Source organism: Oncorhynchus mykiss, chromosome 18 (genome assembly GCF_013265735.2).
Source record: "Oncorhynchus mykiss isolate Arlee chromosome 18, USDA_OmykA_1.1, whole genome shotgun sequence".
In the NCBI taxonomy this organism is placed as follows: domain Eukaryota; kingdom Metazoa; phylum Chordata; class Actinopteri; order Salmoniformes; family Salmonidae; genus Oncorhynchus; species Oncorhynchus mykiss.
In genome coordinates this window covers 27,907,224-27,925,781 of record NC_048582.1, presented here as the reverse complement: position 1 = coordinate 27,925,781, position 18,558 = coordinate 27,907,224, and the positions used below count along the sequence as shown (strand labels likewise).

The 18,558-nt window shown below is 41.3% G+C and overlaps 1 protein-coding gene across 5 annotated transcripts in view; it reads left to right on the top strand.

Moving 5' to 3' along the window:
- The first annotated feature begins 11,174 nt into the window (after nucleotides 1-11,174).
- Nucleotides 11,175-18,558, top strand: part of LOC110496785 (ras-associated and pleckstrin homology domains-containing protein 1) — a 74,838-nt gene continuing 67,454 nt past the window's right edge. For 2 of the 5 annotated variants that reach the window (XM_036952460.1, XM_036952458.1), the window contains exon 1: nucleotides 11,176-11,518. The gene's annotated coding sequence lies outside the window, so the exon portion shown is untranslated. Of the gene's footprint in view, nucleotides 11,519-18,558 lie in introns of all 5 variants that reach the window. The other 3 variants (XM_036952462.1, XM_036952461.1, XM_036952459.1) reach the window with 2 other exon arrangements.

Sequence of the window (18,558 nt, the reverse complement as noted above, 5' to 3'; positions counted from 1 at the left end):
AAACTAACATAATGTTGCACTTATATTATCACAGACGTGCAATGCGCCAAATCCTATAACCATACACCACGTTGTGCCGAATGTATAGGCCAAACTTTCCAGTGAGCGTCATTATCCAGAGTCACTTCACATCATACAAATAGATGGAATGAATGAAGGTATCTATTTGTATGATGTGAAGTGACTCTGGATAATGACGCTCACTGGAAAGTTTACTCAAAAATACCACTCCTACTATAGGCAAACACACACAAGTCAAATCAAATTTGATTTGTCACATGCAACAGGTGTAGACTTTACCCACACACACACCTACTGTAGTTCACCCTATTTCCTCTCTACATTTACGTCTTCATAAAATAATAATAAAATATGTGCCATTTAGCAGACACTTTTATCAGTTATGCATACATACAAAGCATCATGCTCTACCGACTGGGCCACACAGGATATTATTCATTACTACATTTGTTGGTAAATGATCATCAACTCAGACTAAAGAGAGTGGAGTCTTCCCAGAGTGACTACATAAACACCAAACCCAGAATTTCCCCCAGAACAATCATACACTCACACGTGACTGTCAGTCATGTCAAGGCTGAAGCGACGCAGATGATCCTTTCATGATCATCCTAACGGCCCTGCTACACTATAGCCATCCGCCGTCCCGCATTGAGAGCAATATTAATGGCGTTTTTTTGTTGTTGTAGGCACTAACTCAGCCATGGTTCGTTGGACAGAGCCTATGGGAAAATGTATGGAGTTTTTGGGTAATTGCCAAAAAATAAGGTCTGTGGTCAACACAGGCTTAGGAGATCATATACGTTTTGTTCTATGAGATAATCTTGGTCATTTTGAAGCATTTATGTCATTTAAAAAAAGCCCATACAGCACATAAAAGGCTTTATAATTCATAAGGTTCACGATAGCTGAATCATATCTCAAAGAATAAAACGTGTGAGATCTCCTAAGCTTGTGTTAACCTCAGACTTTTTTTGCGGAATGCGTTCCAAATGGCACCCTATTCCCTATAGCGCACTCCCTGGTCAAAAGTAGTGCACTAGAAAGAGAAAAGGTTTCCATTTTGGACATACTCACTACTACATTGTGAAATGAAACCTGTACAGGCCTCATAGTCTGCTGCAGTGTGTTTACCCTAACTACATAGAAACTGCAAGGTGTGCAACATCGAGGAGGAGTGCCTCTTATGCATACAAAAGTGCATAATGGCACAAAAAAACAACCTCCAAGGGAACCTTAAACAGGAAATGATGCAGTGTTTTTTTTTTTTTTTTTTTTGTCATTGCAGAAGTTTTTTCCTATCGTTTTCTTATCGGCCGAGTTACACACGTTAACACAATGTGTTCCGTAGTGAAAATAGAGAGATGTACCTTACATTAAGGTCATGACCTAAAGCACAAGCAGGGATTTGTAATTCAGTGTGTCAGTTTCAATGTAGGACAGTCCCTTATGTTGACCCATACATGAAAACCACAGTGGCTCTCAGAGAGAGAGAGCATGTGGTTTAGTCCCCTCGTATTTGGAAACCACTGTTTCATGTGAGACCCATTCACTAGGGTCTTCATCTAGCTACGCCACACGCGCACTACGTATCACTGAGGGTGTCCCTGCGTCTATACGCTTAACCTGTCTCTGTGTGTGTTTGTGTGTGCGCGTTGACTACCGTATGCATGGGGATATGAGAGATGAACATTCATTTCGTATTATTTGTTGTTGTTGGGGGTATGCTGCCCACAACTTCAAGAGTCCATTCTCAATAGTTTCCCAGAAGATCATATTACATCAGACTATAATTATTTGATTCACATTTATAAGATAACTCAATCTTTATTTACACACAATCAGTTGTACAATTAGATGTATACCACGTGACTTAAAGAACAGGCTTACATAAAGAACTTGGTGTGTTTCAGCAGTCAGCTCTCAAAGGCAAATTAAGGCTCAATTCTCGTTTAGCTTTTGTATGAGAAGGATTGTGATCTGAGGATGACTGTGGTCAGTATCGTCCCATTCGGATTGGATGCTGGACCCCCTGCTTCTTCCTGGGCCCCCTGAGTGGAGCTCTGGGTTTGGTGCTCATGTAGTCGCTCTGGGAACACTCTGTCTGAACTGAGGATCAAACACACAGAAAGAGGTGGAGAGCGAGTAGGGTGAGCTGTGTATATGTATGCAGTGGTAGTTGTAGTTGCATAAAACTGTCTCCATGCATCAGTTATGTTTTAAATACTAATTTCTAGGGTCAATTTTAGATTAATGTTATGCTTTTCAGCCATTCCTGAAACTGACACCAGAAACCGGCAGCACAAATGGCAGTAATGGCAATAATAGTGAAGACATCAAAACTATGAAATAACACATATAACTCATGTAATAACCAAAAAAGTGTTAAACAAAGTAACCACCCTTCGACTTGATGACAGCTTTGAACATTCTTAGCATTCTCTCAACCAGCTTCATGAGGAATGCTTTACCAACAAACTTGAAGGAGTTCTCACATATGCTGAGCACTTGTTGGCTGCTTTTCCTTCACTCTGAGGTCCAACTCATCCCAAGCCATCTCAATTGGGTTGGGGTCAGGTGATTGTGGAGGCCAGGTCATCTGATGCAGCACTCCATCACTCTCCTTCATGGTCAAATAGCTCTTACAATAGCCCTTACACAGTGATGACGTTGAATGTGTTGCTGAGCAATGTGTTGCTGATCATAAGAGCATTTAGTATTTTTTTTTCAACCTAACTTTTTTTTTTGGGGGGGGGGGGTTTCATGTTGAATTCACAACCGAATGTAAATCCCAACTACAAGGTAATATCACAACTGAAAACCTGACATCTCTAGCAAACAATGAAGCTACAGGCAGCAATCTCAAGGGGATTCAAAAGATTCAGATTGCTTTTCACTTTGATCATGTGCACACATGTACACACAGCTTTTTTATTTTTTAATGTGAAATATCTAGACTTTTTAGGGAGTAAAAATGTATTCCCATTCAAAATCCAATTTACCCTAACTCCTTTAGCCTAAAATAGCATTTCAACAAATTCAGGACATTATCTGGTTTTCCTATGTTGTCAGGACATTATTGTGACTTGTGTAGGAAATGTAAAAAACACACACAAAGGAAATAGTTTCTGAGGCTGAATCCTGCAGTACACTATATTTTACCTAGCCCCAAATCTGGATTATTCATATTTCATGATTTGTAATTTCATAGTGTTTTAACCCACACATTGAACATGTTCAGAGAAAGAAAGAGATATCATCAAGTGGTGGAGAGATGCAGTCACAGAACTGTGTGGAATAGAAAATGTGAGTCACTTAGTTTCATCCCTGTCACCCCTGCCCATTCATTTCTGCAAGTCCTATCAAAATGAGGAAACAACCAATTCAATGCATTACATACACCTGCTTATTCTATTCATAATATAGCTGCAGTACAGATGTAAAAGCATATCCACATCTGTAATAGGGGTTTAACTACAGTAGTTTGAGTAATGCATTGGAGAGATCCAAACAACTTCAACTAGCATCCCCACCTGAAAAACCATGCAGCTCTGCAAGCATTACAATCTTGAATGATCTGCAACTCTTTGATTGGTCCACCTTTTGCTTTTGTTCCAGTTATCAGAATGTTCTGGTAGTGCTATGGATCCTGCCTGATGTGACATTTGTTGATAGTGAGAATATAGATTAACGTAAATGACAAAGTCCAATGGTGAAACATTCAGATAGAAATGTAACAATTAGAGCTGAAACGATTCCTTATTCTACCTGACAGACATTTATATCTGTTCTACACAATACTCTGAACATTCTATAACACTGCACCCTCCTAAACAGACTCAGATCTTACCTTTACAGTTGTGGGAGCTTATCATGTTGGCAGCACTGGAGAGGCAGAGGGAGAGGAGGATTGTGGGTATCCAGTAAACGTTCATCTTGAAAGTTCTCAGTTTTGCTGTGAAACTGAAGCTCCCCTGATATCCCTTTACAGTGCACAACAATCAGCGTAAATGTGACAATACACGGTATGCCAAACAGAACGAGACATTGACTGCTCTGCTCTACCTAGACATCACTCAACACATGCTCGTCACACGATGACAGCGTACATCTCATAACATCCTTCCCTGTCACTTCACTGTGACCAACAATCTGTCCCTCGTCAACTGTAAACAACACTCTCTGCTGCACATCTAACAGGGTGACAGACTGCACAGACTTTTGAGGAAAAAAAACACACTCTGTGGCAGTGCACTCTGAACTTCATAAGAAGTTTCTGCCCTCTACTGGTGTGTGACCTTTGATGGGCTTGGAACCTCGTATCACATTACTCATGTTTGATTTTCTCCTCTATATCATATTTCACTGCTTCTGGTAAAACTCGCAGAGACCCACCCGGGTTTCTCTGTTGCTATGTGACTGTTTCTGGTTTCTCTGTTGCTATGTGACTATCCCAGAGACAGGGGTGTAATACATCTCGTTGTGGTCACAGTATAGGCCAACATTTCCTGGTTGTCATGCTTTTTCTGTGCAAGAACTTTCCAGTGAACGCATTATCCAGAGACACTTCATATCATACATATCATCATCGTCTTCATTAGAAATGTAGTGTGTTATAGGTTGTTTGGGGGAAGCGGAGAGATTTACTGGTCTCCTGCACACTACAGCTATAGACACACACACACACAGAGAGTCATGTATACATACATTTTTGGTATGGGTGGTCCCAGCGGGAATAGAACCCACAGTCCTGGGGTTGCAAGCATCAAGCTCTACCAACTGAGACTAAAGAGAGTGGAGTCTTCCCAGAGTACCTACATGAACACCAAACGCAGAGCTTCTCCCAGCACAAACGAACACACACACACACACACACACACACACACACACACACACACACACACACACACACTGGGACAAGAATTCGGCCCTGGCATTTTATCAACAAGAGCCAACTCACAACCCCCAGGCGGGTCACAAGCCATACACACACCCCACCCATCTCCACACACCCTACATAGTCACAGGCAGAGGTGCTGACAAATAATATTGGCAGTACAGTTCAGCATTTCTCAACCATATCTATTCTAGTGACTGGCGGGACATGTCCCTCCTCCTCTATTTTAACCAGCTCATGTTTAAAACAAATACAATGTGTAAAAACACCACTGGAGATACAACTAACTCATCACTATAACTGTGCCTCTGCTCTAGTCATTTTATTTGCCTCCCTCTTGTGCTGTCTACCTGTCTCAGCATCTTCTCTGCGGTCACACTGTGCTTCTTCTTGTCTGTCTGCTTAAGCCTTGTATGTTATAAAAGCGAAGCCACCGACATAGGCTATATTGCAAATTAGTGCCTGTCATATACTGAGTATACAAAAGATCACAAACACCTGCTCTTTCCCATGACATAGACTGACAAGGTGAAAGCTATGGTCCCTTATTACAGTTTTTTTTTATTGCTAAACGACAGTGGACACAACTGGAGTCACATGTGCAAAACTCTAACTACAGTCTGCACAGCAGCAGTTCATGTGGACCAAACTCTAGTTCGTTTTTCATTGCTTGAACACAGTTTTCAAAACTCTACACACTTATCCCATGACGTTAACCACAACCTGCACAACACTGTGGATTTACAGCACTTTGTTCAAATGCTAACACACTGCTGTCAACACTGTGAACCACACATTCAAAACGGAATAGATTTCAGCCTTGTGCCTTTCAAACACTGCTGATTGCAATTTCAGCTGAAAGGCTAAGCAGGTGTCTTGTTTTAGACTTGTTAGTGAACACACACACATATACAGTATATATATATATATATATATATATATATATATATATATATATATATATATATAGAGAGAGAGAGAGAGCTCAGAAAGACTCATTTTGGAAATGGAACAAGGAAGATGGGTTCGTGGAGGGAGAAAGGTGGCAGGGAGAGGGCGGATGTGTGGAGGAAGACAAAGAAGACAAAGAGCTGTTATTTCAGATTAAATAAGGGCTACACTTATAGACCATGTCGTGAACCATGGTCTCTCATTGAGAGAGGCAGGGTTGAGGGTGCAACCCAATCTGCAAAGATCCACAGTGGCATCTGTAATGCGAATTTTCCATCATGCAAACAGGTGAGAGTTACATCCTTACAGTAAATGAAAACATTACAGGAATCTATTTTGTATTGCAATTATAGAATATTTACACATATATATATTACAGTAAGTTTGACTGTAAAATATATTTTTACAACAGGACCCAAAGGCTGCCCCCAACAGGGGGAAGAGGAAAAATATTTTCAGATGCGCAGGAAAATGCTATTGTTGACATGGTTGTTGTCAACAATGCAATGCAATAAAACTCTATTCAAGATAGAGTGCTGGCTGATAATGATATATTTGAAAATGTTAATTCTGTCAGCACAACAACTATTGCTCGAGTCCTAAAGAAACACCAAGTTACAATGAAACAGTTATACACTGTACCGTTCGAGAGAAACAGTGAACGGGTAAAAGAGCAAAGATACCAATATGTCCAGGTAAGACGTCTGAGGTTACGTACACAGCTATACAAAATATTTACAGTAAAAAAAACACTAGCATTTCTACAGTAAAACTGTGCACTTACTGTTTTTCAGAGAGTAATGGAGGTGGAAGCACTGGAAAGACCACATTAATTTTGTATTTATCGATGAAGCTGGATTTAACTTTGCCAAAACACGGCGCAGAGGAAGGAATGTTATAGGGCCACTGTGGAGGTTCCAGCCCAAAGGGGGGGAAATATCACCATGTGTGCTGCAATGGCCAATGATGGTTTGCTTCTCAACACACCACTCATTGGCCCATACAACACAGAAAGGCTTATAGCTTTCCTAGAACAGCTCTATGCTCAGCTAGTGCCAGCAGATCAGGGGGAGCCAGTAAGAAACCCACAAGTTTTTGTCATAGTTTGCGATAACGTTGCTTTTCACCACTCTGCAGCTGTCACAGATTGGTTTGCAGCACATCACAGATTTATGGTTTTGTACCTGCCTGCATATTCACCTTTCCTCAACCCAATAGAGGAGTTTTTCTCTGCCTGGAGGTGGAAAGTGTTTGGTCACCACCCACATGACCAAATGTCTCTTTTGGAAGCCATGCGTGCCGGATGTGAGGACACGAGTCCAGAGGACTGCCAGAGATGGATAAGGCACCCCAGAAGGTTCTTCCCCAGGTGCATGGCAAGAGAAAACATTAGATGTGATGTTGAAGAAAACCTGTGGCCTGATGCTAGAGAGAGGCAGTATTAGCCCCTCAATTATTTGTTCTAATTACAGTATGTACTTTTAGTTTCTACCTTTTTTTTCTCATTACTGTAATTCCGTAAATTACTACAGACTATTGAAGCAAACTGCTAATTTTCATTTACCTTAAAGAATTTTAATAAATCATGTGAAAGAATGTCACTCTTTTCTTTGAAGAAAATATTACTTTGTATGAAGTCTTAAATTGTTCAAACTGTAAAGATGAAAAGTTTGTATTTTCTGTATTGGTGTTTGATGCTAGTGTTTTTACTCTCAGTGTGTTCTGAGTGACAGTGTGTGTTATCTCAGTGAGGGTTGTGCATAGTGTTTGGCTGCACTGAGCGTGTTTTGAGCCATGTGTTAAGAGTTGTGTTGCTTGGAATGAGTTTTGCAGGTGATGTGAACTGTTTAGCTCAGGTGACTGTTGGTAATGCAGACTGTGGTTAGAGTTTTGCACATGTGACTCCAGTTGTGCCCACTGTCGTTTAGCAATCGAAAAAAACTGTAATGTCAGTTGTTAAATCCACTTCAATCAGTGTCGATGAAGGGGAGGAGACAGGTTAAAGGATTTTTAAGAATATTATGATATAGAAGCTAAAATCTAAATGCTTACATTAAAATGGTATGATTATTATCACACAAGTGATAAGAGTATGGAATGTGAGGGAAATGTTATATTTGTGCTTTTCTATTTACCAATTTATATGTTCTATGATTGTGCTTTTCTATATGCTGTCAATCATATCAAGGCTGAAGTGCTGCAGGCATAGATTTAGAATATAGAGGAGTCATTTTTTTCCATCACTAACACACCTGATTCAAGTATTCAACTAATCATGGTCTTCTCCCTTGACCAGGGTCAGAGAGCTACTCTCTAGACCAGTTCCTGGTGAGTGACAGTTCTGTAGGTTTTCACTCCAAACCTAGTCTAGCACACCTGATTCAAATAATTAGCCGGTTATTAAGCTGAATCTGGACAAAAGCCTTCAGCGTTGTAGCTTTCAAGAAACAGACTTGGAAAGGCCTGCTCTAGACCCCTTAAACTCAACTGGACCTTGAAGCAAGTTTTCATTACTCCCCTCTAATCAGGGACTGATCTAGACCAGGGACACCAGGTGGGTGTAAATAATGATCAGGGCAAACAGATAACCAGCAGGCTCTGGACCTTGTAGGGTAAGAGTTGAATAAGCCTGGTCTAGACCATAGCTGTGTTCGAATACTCATACTAACAGCACTATTTGTGATGTAAATTGAGTATGTAGTATGCTTATTGGTCATAGTATGGATATCGTTAATATGCCAAAAGTTCCCAGACGTCGTACTACATTTGCAAAAATGCAAAGTATACAATCAGTGGACAATATTTCTGAGCTTTTGGGGTCCATAATGCAATTCTTCAGAAGTGGGCGTGGCTTCACATCATTTTCAGATTTGAAGAAAATGGCAGAAAATATGCAGCCGAAGTCTGTCAAGAGCAGATACAAATGAATTGCTTTAACAAATTATGACAAATGTTAAGCAATATAATAAAGTAATGTATTTTCAAATAAGTTACATTACATGTTGTATGACAATTAGCTTCACTAGCCTCATGAACCGCATAGCACATCATTACAGCAGTTGTTGTATGTACCGGTATGTTAGCTAGCTACCGTCCAGTTGTACAACTGACTAGGTATCCCCCTTTCCCCTAACGTATTTCCCCCCAGTATGTTAACTATATACTAACCAACTACCCAATGTTTTGACTTGATCATTCATGTCATTCTTAGCTTAGCTTCTCAATGGACAGTGTTAATGAAGTCGTAAGATGTCGTGCTAGTATTTTTTTTTTGCTATGCTAACTAGCTAGCAAGAAGTTGCATAGCAACAGCATCAACTTCCGGTAGACAGGTGAAGTGCTAGTACACTTAACTGAAAGGATACTGTTTGTTTACAGTATACTACAATTAACTTGTAGTGTATATACTCATTAAGTATGCAGTATACAGTATGTTACTATGGGTATTTGAACACAGCTCACATAACTTCTGCTTTTCATAGCCTTCTTTGACAGCATGGATGGTTCCGATCAGAACAGCCAGTAGAATGTTCCGTTTTGTGAAAGATGCTATTGAACAAAGCCTAATATCTTCTCATCTCTTTCTCTGAAACACTGAGGGACTGACATGTCAGAGAGGAGAGAGCAATGGTAAAGGCCAGTGATGGGTCAAAACATCACAGATTGAAAATGATGATTATATCAAAACCAGAGCCAACTGGTGCTTGCTTGCACATCACTGTCAGACTGTCATCACTGTTTAGACATGCAGCCCAATTCTGATATTTTTTCAACTTATTGGTCTTTTGACCAATTGTGTTTTTAATTAGATTTTTCAAATCTGATTTGTCAAAAGACCAGTTAGGCAGTCCAATTCAGATTTTTTTTACTATCTAAATGCAGCCTGACACACCCAGATTCAAGTATTCAGCTCAACAAATGTTTCTCTCTGGCCCAGAGCCAGGGAGAAGGAATAAAAAATGTCATGGCAATATTGTCCACTAGGTGGCATAATTCGTTTAGATGTATCTCTGCTGTTGATAATTATATTTGTGTGACACATTTAAACACACTTTTGACAAATGATTTTTCAAGCACTTATATATATTATATGTATTATCACATAAGTCCTTTGTACACCATTGCCACTTTACTGGGTTACCACTTTCAGATTTAGCCTAATTAGGTAATGGTCAACGGTGTTAATTAACTTGCAGTATCCTACAACTGGGTTAGATGGCGCCGACAGATATCGCAGCTCTGCTTCTAGCTCCTAAGCAACTTTGCAGTATTTTGTTTTTTTGTGTGTTATTTCTTACATTACTGGCCCAGACATTTTTTGTGTTATTACATTCAGATGGAAATAACTTTCTTTTTTTTTTTTACAAGCATTTCGCTACACCCGCAATACCATCTGCTACAAATGTGTATGTGACCAATAAAATGTGAACTGTACATGGGTCTGGGGTTGGTAGAATAGAAACACCAACAAATGGTAAATAATTTTAGAAAGAATTTGCAAAAAAAATCAATTTGAATTTGACAGGATAATGAATGAGGTTTGATAATAATGAATCAGTCCATATGAATTTGCAAAACATGGTACATGGAATTGGCTTCTTCAGCAGCCTGGTTGAGAAGGGTGCAACTTCACTCCATACCCCCAAATACAAACTGCAACCAAAACAGGAGACAATTTTACAATTAGAGTTAATTTTGTAGAATTCCACTTAAGTCTGCCTGTCTTAAGTCTGTACGCAGCATGCGGGAGGCAACAAGGTGTGCTGACTTGACACCGCATATTAGCTAGCACAAGCCACGGCGTGGCTCGCGCCTGCAGTGCTAGCGGGTGGCAGGGGCGACCGGTAGACAGTATCCCGCCTGTCAGCCATGGTTTTCTTGGGTACACAGCTGGCGGGAGGAGGGTGCGAAACCGTGTGTTAGCTAGAACACGGTGTCGCTCCCGCCTGCTGTACGGCTTCCTGCAGTTCTATTCACAACGAGGAGAGAAGGACAATGTCCAGTTAGCAAAGAGGACTCCGGTAACCAGGAGGCGTGGTCGAAAAAAACATATTTCCATTTTGACCCACATTCGAAAGCGCCACACGACATACCCAAGCATTAAGATGTCCTGCTTGGAGGGGGGCCTTCATACAGGAACCAATGGGTATACAAGGGGGGTGGGGAGGGCAGTCATGCAGAAACCAATGGGATGATCGAGGGGGGTTCGTGAAGGAACCAATGGGATGCTCGAGAGGAATGTTCCTGCAGATGCAGAAATGCCCGCATGCAGGAACGCCCCTATTTGCGTGCTGCAGTTGCACACCAGTACACTGGGTTGGAGAGGTACTTGCTCACTCCCAGGATAGCGCTGTTGATTAGTCGAGCCTAATTCTGGGCTGGACAGGAAACAGGAGACGCTTGGCGTGCCTCGCGCAACAATCCTGGGAAAGAGAATGAGGATGGGAATATGTATGTATTTTCACGACGAGCGGTTAGTTAAAAAAAGATGAGGACAACGGGCACTACAATTGTTTCAACTGTTTCACAGAAGCGTGTTATTTGGACCATTAAGTTTTTGGAACAAATACCGTGATTACTGCGTTTGGTTTTCATCAATCATTGGTGGGAATACAGAAGAGGAGCCGCTGTTAAAATCCCAATTTGACTGTAAGTGGGTTGTGAAATCAGCTTTTCTCACCTATAGATGTGTTTAGGATTTATTTATTGATTAAAAACTAACAATCTACTAAACAAAAAATACCACGAGTTATGGTGTACCAGCCTATGTGATCCTTATTGTAGAGTCTCCATGAAAAAAGGGCCGAGAGACGGGAATTGATAGCCTGCTGGGTGTGAATTGTTTGTGGAGGAAGGGTAGTTTGTTGTATAGGACCTCACATTTGAAATATGGCTATGTTTTTAGTTAAACATTTACCTTTTTATAAAGTCTATGATGTCAAAACTAGTGGTATGTTTGAAAGAGTTATGCTTTTGCGGTGCTCTTATGCGGCCATTGAACACTCCTTGGATAAAGGGTGTGTGTGGCTGGCCAGATTAGGGAACACCACGGGCTGACCATGACCTATTGAAAAATATTACTGGACAACTGTTGTTAGGTCGTCATACTAGTGAATGTTTTTTATGAACAGGCCGGGGATACAAAGTAGCACTGTCTGTGTGAATTACTCATGAATGTCAGTTGATGATGGTCTAGGATGGGTAAAATGTTTTAATGCAAATTTGCTGACATCGTCTCTCATCAAAGTCGATTTGTGTAACGGAGAACAGCCTATACTGCGCAATGTCATGCCATTTTCAGCGACATATTATGATAGGCCTAGTGCCTCGTTGAACAGCTATATTGCTGCCAGTGTCCCCACCCTGTTCTGACTGGTCTCGGACTAGACATAATAGTAAACGTAAATTTGGGACACCAAATTTGTATGTTCTCTGGATACGTGAGGTTGAATTGCATTAAATTATATGTCTGGCAGAAATGAGCGTTTGAATCCGGGAAGTTGCTCTCACGATTTCTCCAAGCCAGAATGTTTAATACAATTATATATTAACATACATTTACCGGTTCTTGTGGCTGGTCCTTTCGGTGGTAGGAATGTGAGATGATACATCCACAGGAAAGTATAATTACATGAACTTTTCAAAGCATTGGTAGTGCATTCTGATTTATATCACCTGAAGCATGATCAGTAGATACAAATACATGCACACTTGCTGAGTTTGTGCACGTGTTTACATGGTTCTGCACATGCTTCAGGTGATAGAAATCTGAAAGCACTAACAGCACTTTGAAAAGTTGATGTAATTATACTTTCCCTGTGGATATATTGTCTCCCAGTCCTGGACATATAACGCGAACGTCTAGCCACCCAAAGGTGGTGCACAAATCTCATCATGGACAATTAGCAACTACTTACATGTTTAGCTACTTCGCATGTTAGCTAACCCTAAACCTTTTAGCTAACCCTAACCATTTAACTTAGCTCTAGGGGTTAACGTTAGCCAGCTATCTAACGTTAGCCACCTAGTAAAAACCTATTTAATCCATTTTAGCATTAGGCTGTAACGTAGCAAAAAGTAGTTAAGTCAAGAGGTCTGAATACTTTCCGAAGGCTTGAATGCCAAGCGTCAAGTCTGGAGGAAACCTGGCACCGTCCCTACGGTGAAGCATGGTGGTGTCAGCACTCAGGACCTCAGACTGGGGTGAAGGTTCACCTTCCAACAGGACAAAGACCCTAAGCACACAGCCAACAGACAACACAGACAACGCAGGGGTGGCTTTGGCATAAGTCTCTGAATGTCCTTGAATGTTCTTCAATCTGACTTGAACCCGATCTAACATCTCTGGAGAGACCTGAAAATAGCTGTGCAGCGACGCTCCCCATCCAACCTGACAGAGCTTGAGAGGATCTGAGAATGGGAGAAACTCCCCAATACAGGTGTGCCAAGCTTGTAGCGTCATATACCTCAGAAGACTCAAGGTGGTAATCGCTGCCAAATGTGCTTCAACGAAGTACTGAGTTTAGGGTCTGTAAATGTGATATTTCATTTATTTTTGTTAGCTAGCACGCAGGGCTTTTGATTTTTATTTGTTTAGCACATTTTTGGTGACTACATAATTCCATATGTGTTATTTCATAGTTGTGATGTCTTCACAATGTAGAATATAGTAAAAATAAAGGAAAACCTTGGAATGAGTAAGTGTGTCATTGACTGGTACTGTATGTATACGAGTGTTTCTTGGCTAAGTAGACTCTGGCAATAGACCCCAAGACAAACACAGAATTGAGAGTATGACTGGGTTTCTCTGCTTATAGCTTCAGACAGACATTCACACTGTAAAGTTAATGACCCTTCATTGAATGTAGAGTTCATAGCTTATTTTGCAAAGAGGAGCAGAGTGCAAGGCCTCTCTCTGGATGCCATATGTACCCAGGTTCCCAATACCTGCTACAATATCAAAACAAACATGTGTTGGGTGGGCATTTGTTACTCTAGTAGGGTGTGGAAAGCAGAGGTTTCTTTTTGATGAGCTCCTCTTGTGAGGGGGCACAAGCACTGCTGGCACGCTGTAAGATTGATAGTGAAACGAGGCCTACTGGGTGAAGCTGACGAGAACTTATGACGCCTTTCTATCTGTCCAACATTTTATGACCATATGGTATTTTTTTAGGCAAGCATATAATGTAGCCTACCTTACCTCCATGAGGCACGGAAACACCGAAACTGCCACAGTAACCTTTCCACAGTAACCTTTCTATAGGCAGTGAAGTCCTATCACTTATATTGGACACATACAGGTAGGTCCCTCCCCATTTGGGACTGTTTGCTTTGGTTCTAGGTGAATACACCTAAGTTACGGGCCAGATGATAACAACCAACTATCACTAGGTGGTTTCATAGTTTTCTTGTGAAAGCTGTTTACATTTACAAGGACAGCAAGCAGCAGGAGTTGTGGTTTCACTTTTGACAGAGATTTCACTGTCATGCCAAAAGAACAGGGAAAATAATGGAAGGAAGCGCATAAGTGAAGTGTTGTGCATATCACAACAAAGACGTATGCAATCTTAAGCTGACCCCTACCTCCCGTTCACCTTTGGAGTTCTGAAAGAACTTCTAGTAGTTCCACCTTGCCTTTCAATAGGCTAGATTTAATTTTTGTTGTTATTGCGTGCTCCTATCCAGTCCTCACAGATCTCCACAAGTGTCTATCTAGGGCAGTTACTATTTTTTGTAAGGGGGCACAGATTGTTGTAATTTTTCAATATCTTTTGAGAGCAATTTCAGAGCAATGGAGCACATGCAATTGTTTTGTTTTCCAGCACTTTACAAATATATACATACATTAAATAGGCTACATCACATGTATTTGACACATATTAAGGGTTACCTCAGTAGTTGGATGAGTGAAGATGTCCCTTCTGTTCCCTGGCTGAATTCATTTTAAATGTATAGTCTGTTGCTATCCTTGTGAGGCAATCCAGGTGTGCATTGGTCAGTCTGTTTCTCTGTTTTTGTTTCACAATGTTCATTGAGTCCTTTCTCTTTCCCTCGCATGTTTGGGGCGCCGGAAGTGCACATAGATACCAGATTTGACCAGTCAATATTATTAGAAAAAAATTGAATATCCTCTCGTGTTTGTACCTGAAGGGGCAGTAAACATAAAAGTAACTCTCTGAATGACTCATTTTGAGGGAAGCAGACCCAAACACACAATTTGGCAATTTCACTTAAATCAGTGCTTTTATCAAGTGCAGTACTAAAACACTGCTCCATGGTTGTCAGTAATCAGTTGCTTGCTGATGTCTTCTCTGCCTATTGTTATGGTCGAGTCTCTGTGAGAGTTTCAGTCCCTTAATCTTAAGGATGTGACCCCCCTTTTTTCCCACTTTTCGCCTGAAATAACATACTGAAATCTAACTGCCTGTAGCTCAGGACCTGAAGCAAGGATATGCATATTCTTGATACCAATTAAAAGGAAACACTTTGAAGTTTGTGGAAATGTGAAAGTAATGTAGGTGAATTTAACACATTAGACCTACTACAAGATAATACAAAGAAACAAAACTTTTTTTTTTGTACCATCTTTGAAATGCAAGAGAAAATCCATAATGTATTATTCCAGCCCAAGCGCAATTTAGATTTCGGCCACTGATGGCAGCAGCGTATGTTTGAAGTTTTAGACTGATCCAATGAACCACTGCATATCTGTTCAAAATTGTTTACCAAGACTCCCCAAATGTGCCTAATATGGTTTATTAATCCAGTTTCAAGTTCATAATTGTGCACTCTCCTCAAACAATAGCATAGTATTATTTCACTGTAATAGCTACTGTAAATTGGACAGTGCTGTTAGATTAATAAGAATTTAAGCTTTCTGCCTATATCAGATATGTCTATATCCTGGGATGCAATGTTTTGTCTGAGGGCAAAAAACATTATTTGACAATCTCCACGTCTGAAGGCCTTCTTGTTTCTTGCGAGTATCCAAGCAATCTCATATGTTGTCTGATGTTTTCTCTGCAACAGTGCTAGTAGATCTGTCCATTTGTTGTTCTTTGACCTGTCCTTTTGAGTTGCACTATTTTGTTGCTTTGTGACAGATATGTTTTGTCCAAGTGGCCATGGTGTGACTGGAAATTTGCTCGTTTAAAACAATTGACTGTCTTCTGGCAAATAAGACATTGAGCTCGTCCCATCATGCAGTACAAGAATACTTGTCTGTCCATTTCTCTTGGAACTTTCTGTGTTCTTCTTGAATCGACCGTATCCCTGCCTTAGCCACCGGCGCTACGTTAGCTAGCTGCATTTTCCTGCTGCCATTTGCAGATACATTTTTGTTTTCTCCTGGTTCTCTGATGGTTGTTCGTTCACAGCTGCCACGTCGTTCTCCAGCTCTTCCCCCTCATTTTCCTTGTCAATAGATTTACGTTTCTTTTTTTACAATAAATCGACCCATGTCTACCAGACTGTAAAATTAGCTGGTCGCAAACTGATATAGGTCGGTAGCTGTGCAGTTGCGTTCTATTTCGGTAAATGTTCTATTTGGGGATTTGTTCAACAGCTGCGCTATACTTCCATCTATTTGCCATCCAGGGAACAATAGATATATTCAATGAAGTGATTCAGGCCTGCATTAAACACATTGATTTGAAATTGTATCATTGTTATGAATGGAAAATCACTGTGATCTGCAAATTAAGGGTACCACTGGTCTAGGGGGTAGGGGCTGGTTGACTTGAGATGGCGGCTTGATTGTCAGTCTTGACAATAAATGTTATTAGGGTAGCTGTGTGGTTTTGTTTATGAAGGATCGCATTGCAACTTACATCGGCAGGCAGCTGTGTGGCCACATTATTTTGAAAGCCAAAGGACTTTGTTAGCTGTGTTCTTTGGGGCTGATGTAGCCTGGGTTGTGTTCATTAGTTCAAAACGTTGTGCAACAAAAAATGTAAATGCACTTATTATTTGACAAATTCAGGTATTCCATTCCCGTTTTACTTCATTCCCCTTCCATTTGGTGCCTACTGAACACGACCCAGGCTTTGTGTATGTAAACAGCACAGTCATGGTTTAAGTTTTCCATTGATTGTGGGGGACCATCTGTCAGGAGGAGCTGGGCAGCGTCCCAAATGGCACCCTATTCCCCATGTAGTGCACTACTTTTGATCAGGGCCCATAGTGCTTTGATCAAAAGTAGTGCAATATATGGGCAATAGGACGCCATTTGGGATGCAAACCTGGTGTCATTTTAGTTTCTCTTTTTTGAAGGGCAGATGTAAGTGAGTTCAGTGTTCCACTTTTTCCCCGAGGCCAGGGAGGGAGAAGAGTGGGAAGAAAACAAGAGAGAGACTGCATGTCTGAGAGAACTGCAGAGCACAACAAAAACCACATCTTACAGCCACTGCATGGTTTTCCCATTCACTACTTTTGTTTAAAAAAAAGTTCTCTACCTTGTCTGCTCCCATATTTATCTCACCCTCTTCCCTTTCATTTCACAGTGAAAGTAGTTTTTAGTGGTAAAAAGGTACCACCTGTTTAAAAAAAATAAATCCCCCTACCCCTTTCAAATATACAAAAATAATGGAAAGGCCTCTGTGTGCAAGGCGCTATACAGCAGGGACAAGGAAGCCAAATATAACTCCCTCTTGATTTTCATGTTCCAGTGAAAGTAGTGAAGCACATGTAGAAGGCCCTCTGCTCTGCCACCCACCACATGTCCCTAGGCACAAAAGGCAGCCCTCGAGCCACACAAAGAGCAGCAATGCCACTGAGATGACGGGTGTAGGCTTACCCAGGATGTGTTACACCCAGAGGGGGTGTGGGGGGCACTTCAAAGATATTCATAACTTACTGTGATAAAGAGCTGGTGGGGGGAGGGCAGGGAAACCTGTGACGGGGCCTGCTGATAAAGGAGATATCCCTGCTGCCAGTGCCTTGGGCAGGGTTGGGGGTTTGGTAGTGGGCGTGGTAGGGGCCTGCGAAGGGCAGCTGGCGCCATGGTGCCCGACCGAGTGCTACCCTCAGACAAACCGGAGCCCACCCTGCTTTCCTAGGCGTGAGTTTCCCCTATTGTAGTTTGCCCTGGTACATGGCCTCTGTCTCTTAGGTCCCTTAGGGTTCATATAGCATTTTCTTGACCTTTTGAGGACAGCTGCAGCTGCTATTTTGGAACAAAGGCAGCCAGCCACCCGCCTGCCTGCCCTAGATCCCCTCCTATGGACAAAGATGGAGAAGGACATTTTCACTGACCAATTGTTCACAGAAATGAACAAAATCCAAATCTAGATGACTCAATGAAATGAACAAGAACATCAATATTTTTAATTTACATAGTGTTATTTGATTGATACTGTAATCCACGTGTGTCGTTTTTGATTTCTTTGCACTAAGAAATGAACAGGGGTTCTTATCTGGATGTTTTAAATGGATCGGCAGCACACATCTGTGGGTCCATGTCTAGATCATGTTTTCAGACTGTTAAAGCGCTGGTGTTCAGACTCTCTGTTCTGTCTGTCTGATTGGAACAGGCAGAAGGAGGGCACCCTTGCCCGTGTTGAGGGGAATGCAGGAATACATCTGGGTTCTCATTTAGCAGGAGCGCTCAAGCGATGCCATGCAGGCCGCACAGGAGTGATGAACAAAGTGAGGCAGAGGCAGTGTTGCCCCACAATGAAAGGAAATGCTCT